This window comes from Abramis brama (assembly GCF_963993115.1).
Source record: "Abramis brama genome assembly, chromosome: 7".
Lineage (NCBI taxonomy): Eukaryota > Metazoa > Chordata > Actinopteri > Cypriniformes > Leuciscidae > Abramis > Abramis brama.
The window spans coordinates 37,458,904-37,466,623 of NC_139969.1; positions in this window are offsets into that span (position 1 = coordinate 37,458,904).

Below are 7,720 nucleotides of genomic sequence, written 5' to 3' on the forward strand. Positions count from 1 at the left end.
CTCACAAAATGTTTGCGTTACGATGGGAAGCACTGAAATATAGTTTTTCTCCTACCTCATATTATTTCAGTCACAAATGTTTTGTGAGAGAATTTCTTAGGGAAAGACAAAAGTTTTGCAAAAGAGTTTAAAACCACTGAAATATATACATATATTCTCCCATCTCATTCATTTACTTATTTATTTACTATCAGTATGTCCCATTAGGGGCTACATACAAAAAGACCAGAATTTCTTTTTATTGAATAAGATCATGTATCCTCTTATGTACAGACAAACTGGTAAATGGTATCACACTACTATTGGAAAAGAAGAGTTTGTGAAAGACTTTTAACCCTCTCTCGATTGAAACTAGAGCTAGTGCCAGTGTTCTGACCTATTCACCATCTCCCCAAGGCTGCCAGGTCTGTGCTACAAAACTAGGCCAAATGCCAATCAAAATTAGGCCAATGTGATTTTTTCCGTCAGTGGATTGGTCGGAGCACCGTATTTGAAGCGGAAAAAAAAAGCAAAACAGTAAAGCTTACTCATCCACAGTTAAGACAGTTATGGATCAATTTTAATTAAGAGGTCGAAATACGAAGCCCCCCTCCACCCTCTCAAACTCTGCCCCATAATACAGTTCACTTGTCCTAGTTATAGTGTAGTAGTCCCGTGTGCATTTCAAATCAGTGTTCCTTTTTTATATTTCTTAAATGCCATTCTTACCAGACTAAAATGTCTCTTCCCAGAATAGCATTAGAACACTAATGCTAGAGGTGCCGTCCCAACACCAAAGTCACCGTTTCCAAGTCACAGGCATCATTTGACCCAATAACTCGCAAAATTGTATGTTTAAACCAGGACTGGGCGAGTCTCAAGAGAAACAGACTTCTGTTGTCTATTTTCATAATGTACTGGCAGTGGACATCTGACACTGACGGTGCTGTGAACAACGGGATCAAAGTGAGACCAGGGTGTGCATCACCTGTCCTTGGACACTAACAAAGTAGAAATGTAGACGGCAGTCACTCCATGTTGTCTAAGACAAAATAGATACTGTGTGACAATGCAGCATGAATGTGTTCAAGGACAACTCAAGGAATCAAAATGCAATCAATCGACACCTGCTTTATAAAAATGATTAGTTTAATGCACCCTTGTATAAGAACCTGGAAACATTGTTAGGGCAAACTAACATATTAGAACTAGAAGGGAAAAAATGTTCAGCATAGTTAGTAGACTTAATCCATCTTTTAATGAGAGACTGTCACAAAACATTATCACCTATTCATTGAATCATTCAAAAGACAAACATGGCAAGGGAAAAGTCACCCACAGTTTTCAAAAATATTTATTGACATACATGATTGTAAATGGCATATATGATTTAGCAATGGTTACAGAAATCAAATCTAAATGTTGGTGCTGTCAGGGTACGCAATGTGCGTACTCTGCGTACAGGCAAGGACGCCACTGTTCCAGTGTGAGTTTGATTGACAGCAAATTTTGATATGTGCAGCCCATCAGCATATCCAAGTAAAACACATCAGCTATCTTAGCCAGAGTATAAATTTGGACAGTCGGAGTCAGAGTAACACAAAACGGCAGAGTACCATTGCCAGTACCATTTCAAGACAACAAAACCGTGAGACTGATGAGTAAACAGGAGCTAGCATAAGAACTCTCTTGAGTTTATATTACTAGCAGTTTACAATGAAACTTGATAGATAGGAGGTAATACAGCCATACTGAGATTTAAGCCAAGTCTTACTGTGCGGTGCTGCAGTGAGCAAGTGACAAACACGGCTGCGCTGCTAGTTATGGCAGCGTGGAAAAAAAAGCTGCACAGCTGCCCAAGATGACATACACTGCATTCAGGCCATTAATTTACTGATATGACAGCTAAATAACACATGTTGTGCAGTAATGAATACGCAGCTACAGAGATTGAGGCATACTGTGTCACCTCTTGGACAAGGTGAGACAAATGTTTTGAAGCTTGAACTAGGGCTGAAATCCCCAAACAAGTCCAAGCACGAATTGTTCTTTTGGCAAGATGAAAAGTTTAAGTTGGGTAAACGGATCCACACAAGAGGGCTTTTGCTACAGGATGATGGAAGCACATGAAGACCCTGTGCTAGAAAAAAAATCTAATGGAAAATTGGGTTTGAGTATCTGTTTCGTTTGTCACCCATCAGACAACATCAATGTTAAATGTATTCTTGAAAACCTGATTAAGATGACCATTCCTATTAATGTTTTGACCGTTAAAGGTACTGTATAGCGGAGGATTTTTTACTTCCGGGTGGATCACCTATACTATTGGTCCTCCTAATTGTCAATCATTCTGGTGAATCGTTTAAACTTATTCAAAAAGTGGAGAGGGCGGGTCTTATCTAAAATTCAGAAAGATCCTCCACTATACCTTTAACATTACTGTACAGTTTATGCACTCATTTGATACTATACACAATAAAACGCCAATTACAGTATATTTACAATGAAAGCTTACAAGGTATACCAAGGCAGGTAGTAGCCAAGTTTAAAACTGAATGAGGGTGGGTAAATGTACTGTATGTATATGGAAAGAGAGAATAGCATTTTAGCATAGCATAGCAATAGCATAGCATAGCAATAGTTTTTATGTTGTCTATAATACTTGATTTATGAATTACAGAGAGCGAGATGGACACATATAAACACAGAGTGTGAGTTAGTTCAGTATGACGTCGCAACACCCATTCACAGCAGGGGAGCCTTGAGCAGCACCTCCATCCAGCCAGAACACTTTGTCCCAGGACATTTGGGGGTGGTTTGCAACCCCTTGGCCCCCAGTTCCAGTATCAGTTTGCCTGCCAACCACTCAACTTTCCATTGACGGAACCAAGTCATGACACGTGCCCAAAGGATATAAAATATGAGCTGTGCTCAGGGCTAGTGTAGTAGTTTATTTATTTATTTAGAGAAACAGGGACAGCGTACAATAAACATTAACCTCAAGGGGAGAGATGCATAGTACCAGGTTTTAGCTCAAGAGCTAATTTCCACCCGTAGTCCCTGAGCAGGGCTGATGTTATAATAAAATGCATAATACATCATACATACATGAATAATAGAATTTACATTGACCAAATAAATAATAATAAAAAAAATCAAGTCTTCACATGCACAACATCGGTCACATGTGGGTGCAAATTTGATTTGACAAAAGCCATTTCTTTGCCAGACGTGAGAACGTTTAAGAGTTTGTGCTTCTTATCAGCTCTATAGGCAACATATTCCACTGACGAGCGGCCACACAAGAAAAAGCACAGTTTCCAAATGCTGTCCTGCGTTTAGGGATCCTGCATTCGCCTCGCACTGTAGATCTAGTGGCTCGAGCTGTTGTTTCAGAGCCCAAAGATATGAACTCTTTCAGTGGAGGAGCAGCGGTGTCATGGAGGATCTTATACATCAAACACAGATTAGTGTGGATTTTTAGTCTGAAGCTCATGTGGATACAGTACACATACAACCTCTGTATGTTTTTCTTGTAGAAGAATGGAATTTAATATCAAATAAGGGGAGAAGAACTGTCTTCACATGTCATTGCACAGTAGTTCAAAAGCTTGAGCTAATTGACTTTTAGTGCCTCAACACATTTGTGCTGTTGTGATTTGGAGTGGACTTTTTCAGAAAAAAAAAGAAAAAAAAAGTCAAAAATTTGGATGAAAACCCCCAAGATTTGATAAGTAGCTAATGTAAGGACCACAAATGGCTTGTAACTGCATTGAACTACCAACAGTATAATGATTCTGAATTTTATTTGAGCAAAAGCTTAACTAAAACAAAAACATCTGAAACGGATGCTACCACAGATTAACCAAAAGTATTCATTCCATTAATGGCACAGCTACCGCCACAAAGGGTAATACAAACATCATCAAATCAAATTTTATTATTGTGTTTAATCTATATTAAAGGGGTCCTATTATGCTTTTTTACATGTTCAACTTTATTTAGCGTGTAATGTTGCTGTTTGAGAATGAAAAAGGTCTGCAAAGTTACAAAGCACCTCCAGCGGAAGTTACTCTATATCAGTAACACTGTTTCGAACTCCCCGAAACGCCTCCATTGTAGTCTTGAGTTGTCTCCTGGGAATGAACATGTTACAATATTCCTCAATAAAATAATTTCACACCCAAAGTATAAGCAAAATAAAGGGGCAGGGCCTGAGGGTTGTTCCATAAAACAAGATTAGAATACAAGCCAGGCTTATTTTGGTTAGTCAGACTTATTGTCTGTGATTTCTGTTTCATAAAGCAAACTTAAAATAGTTCAAACTCAGTTACCCTGGCAACTTATGCTGGGAAACTAGCCTGGTCCAGGGCAGGCTAACTGTCAGGCTAAGCCTCAGTTGTTACACAGATCCTCTAACACTGACCGATATTACCACTGACACTCTCTCACCATTATTGGACTTTATTAACCATTATTAGTCCAAAAATAAATACACAGTATACAGAAAATCAACTTAAATAAGGCTACAATGATAAATTAGACAATATAGACATATATATATACTGTATATCTATATAGATATATAGATAGATAGGCCTAAATATATATATACTACAGGTTTTCTTTTTTTACTGGCTGAATGTTTTGTGCCCAAGATTTAATTAGATTGTTTTAAAGATTAGATTGTTTTAAAGATTTATGAATTCATTTCTATATATATATATATTTATTTATTTATTTATTTAAAGGGGCTCTGTGTAGGTTTTTACTTAAAAAAATCTTTAAGATAGAGTTTTCATTTGTACATGTATGAGCCAACCATGATGTAATAAAAATAATGACACCTTGACTGTCCACCACGGTTGCCTCTATCAGCCTGTAGGCTCAATTGTGTGTGGAGGAGTCGGGCCCGAATCAGCGCGAAAATTCACAAAATGTGACGTCATGCACGTTCTCGTCTACTTGGGCTTACATCCGTACGGCACGGCAGCCATTATTAGTAAGCAGCGGCAATCGGTAGTGTTTTCAAATGGTGTTTTCTTACCTCAAACATTATGCTGGTGAATCTCAATGAGTCAGTGGTTGCTGCGGCAACCCTGGTTGATGTGGTCGTACAAGCGTGTGCGCACCGAGAACGAGCATGAGACTGGCTGCAGTTCCTCTAACGGCCACTGCAGGCTGCAGATACAAAAACCGTAAACAAAGCAGAGCGTGCTTACCGTTTTGAATATCAATCCTGCTAAACACTTTCTTCATTCCACTCCGCTCGTGTTAATATTGTAATATTCGCCAAGGAACACTCAGGTAAGATGACGTAACATTAGAACAGCCTCTATCTGTACCGTTTTGACTTCTTTGCTCGCTGTTTCGCTATTATTCTCATGCAGTGACTCGTTCACTAAGCCGAACAGCCAATCAGAGTTCTCTCTCTCACCGACGGCCCGACGCCGATTCAACATGTCGAATCGGCCGAAAAAAAAGCCGACGAGGACCAATTTCAGCCGACGGCGCGGAACACACTGAGAAAACTTAGTCGGCTGACGCACAAAAACTTGGTGTGTTCCAGGCTAAAGATTCACAGCCCCCAACCCCCAACCAAGGATTACATCTTGGAATCTTCACATGGCACTTGGATTCACATGGAGATCACTGAGTTGAGTCTGTGTCCTTATTCAAGGCCAGATAAAGACTGAACTGAGGCGTGTGCTTATAAGTGGTGACCGATGAGATGAGTAACGATTGACAGGTGCTGGTGATTAGTACTCTGGTGACAGGGATATGATAGCGAGAGAACCTGGTGATCCCATGACAATTACATTGCACAATGTTTGGAAAAACATTTTGTAGCACATTCCATTGGCGGAATTATTGGAATATAATGAATCCCTCTAGACAACTCTCGATGTAATTTTCATCTTAAACCTATTTCTAAAAGATCTAAATTTACTTAAGATGTACTGTATAGCTTTGTTGCATTACTCATTTTGTAAGTTGCTTTGGATAAAAGCATCTGTTAACTGAATAAATGCAAATGTAAAACCCCTTTTGTTTACTATAAAAACCATACAGTGGAATGTTGCATCTGTGACTCTGCAGTTATAAATAAAATTAAAGCTGCAAGCAGCATTTATCGGGGTTCAAGCATTTAAGGCCTTTAAGCACATAAGCATTTAAGACATTAAGATTTATTTAGAAAGCTTTTAACCACTGAAATAATAGATGGAAAAGTCCATTTACAGCCAATACAGGCAATTTACCATAGGAAATATATGGTTTTCAAAGCTTTTTAACAGTTATAGCGCCACCTATCATCCGATCTACATGAAATTTTGCATGCTTGTTTAGAATGGTACGGCACATATGCCCACCAATTTTCGTGAAGTTCTGAGTTTTTGTTTAGGATTTATAGGCTTTTGAGTGCATTTTGCCACACCCATTTTCTTTATGACCCAATATACCCATGCGAAAAATGCAAAAGTTCAACTTTTTTTGATAATTATTGATCTAGAGACTCCATAGAATTGTCCTAGACTCGTTTGGTTCCGATCGGGCGAAAAACCTAGGACTAGTTCGCAAAAGTAGTTTTTTAACATAATTACGAATATTTAATGAACGGTTTGATTGACTGCAATGGTTCTTGAGGCAAAGTTGTTCAGCATGAGCACGTCTATCAAATGATATGCATTTTGTGACGATAAGTGTAACACCACAAGATTACAGAGCCATAAAACTTGTTAGCGCCAACTAGTGGCCGATTTCTTTCAAAATTCTTACAGACCTCAAGGGCCATGAGTCGAACATGCCCATCGAGTTTCGTTCCGATCGGCCTCCGTTAACCTTGTCTAATAGGTGCTAAAACTTCATTGGCCGATGGCGGCCATGTTTTTGGAGATACACCAATGTCCTCATAGACATACATGACACCTTGGGCCAAGACACTGCATACCAATTTTCAAGTCAATTGGACTAACGGTCAGGTGGTTATAGCCTGTTTTATGTTTTTTTCATGTTATAGCGCCATCATGTGGCCAATCACCGCGTTTTTTTTACTGTGACCTCAGATTGAACTCATACACATGTGTACCAAGTTTGATGAAGATACCTCATTGACTTCTGGAGTTATAGACATTTTAGTAAAATAGGCCCCTCCCACAATGTACGTTTTGGCGCCCCTTAACGACCGTGAATCGAAATTTCAACTTTTTTTCGATAATTATTGATATTCAGACTCCAGAGAACATTTCTGCACTGGTTTGGTTCTGATCAGGCGAAAAACCTAGGACTAGTTCGCAAAAGTAGGTTTTTGACAAAATTCAAAATGGCGGAAAAATTTGCATACCGGAAATTAAATCGGAGATATACATTTTTATCTTCAGGAGACCAGCTTTCCATTGATATAAGACAATTGAGTCTACGACATACGGTCTAGGAGTTATGAGCAGTTTTGCGCTTTTGGTTGCTATAGCGCCACCTATGGGCCAATCGAGGTCATAATTTGATAACCTCTCCTCGATTTTTGTACTACCATATGGCAAAGTTTCAAAGCTCTAGCCCTTACGGTTTGGGCTGCACGATGCGTTTTAGCGGAGAAGAAAAATAATAATTAAAGCTGCAAGCAGCATTTATCGGGGTTCAAGCAGTTAAGGCCTTTAAGGCATTTAAGCACAAAAGCATCAAAAGTTATTAAGATTTATTTAGGAAGCATGTAACCACTGACATAATAGATGGAAAAGACCAT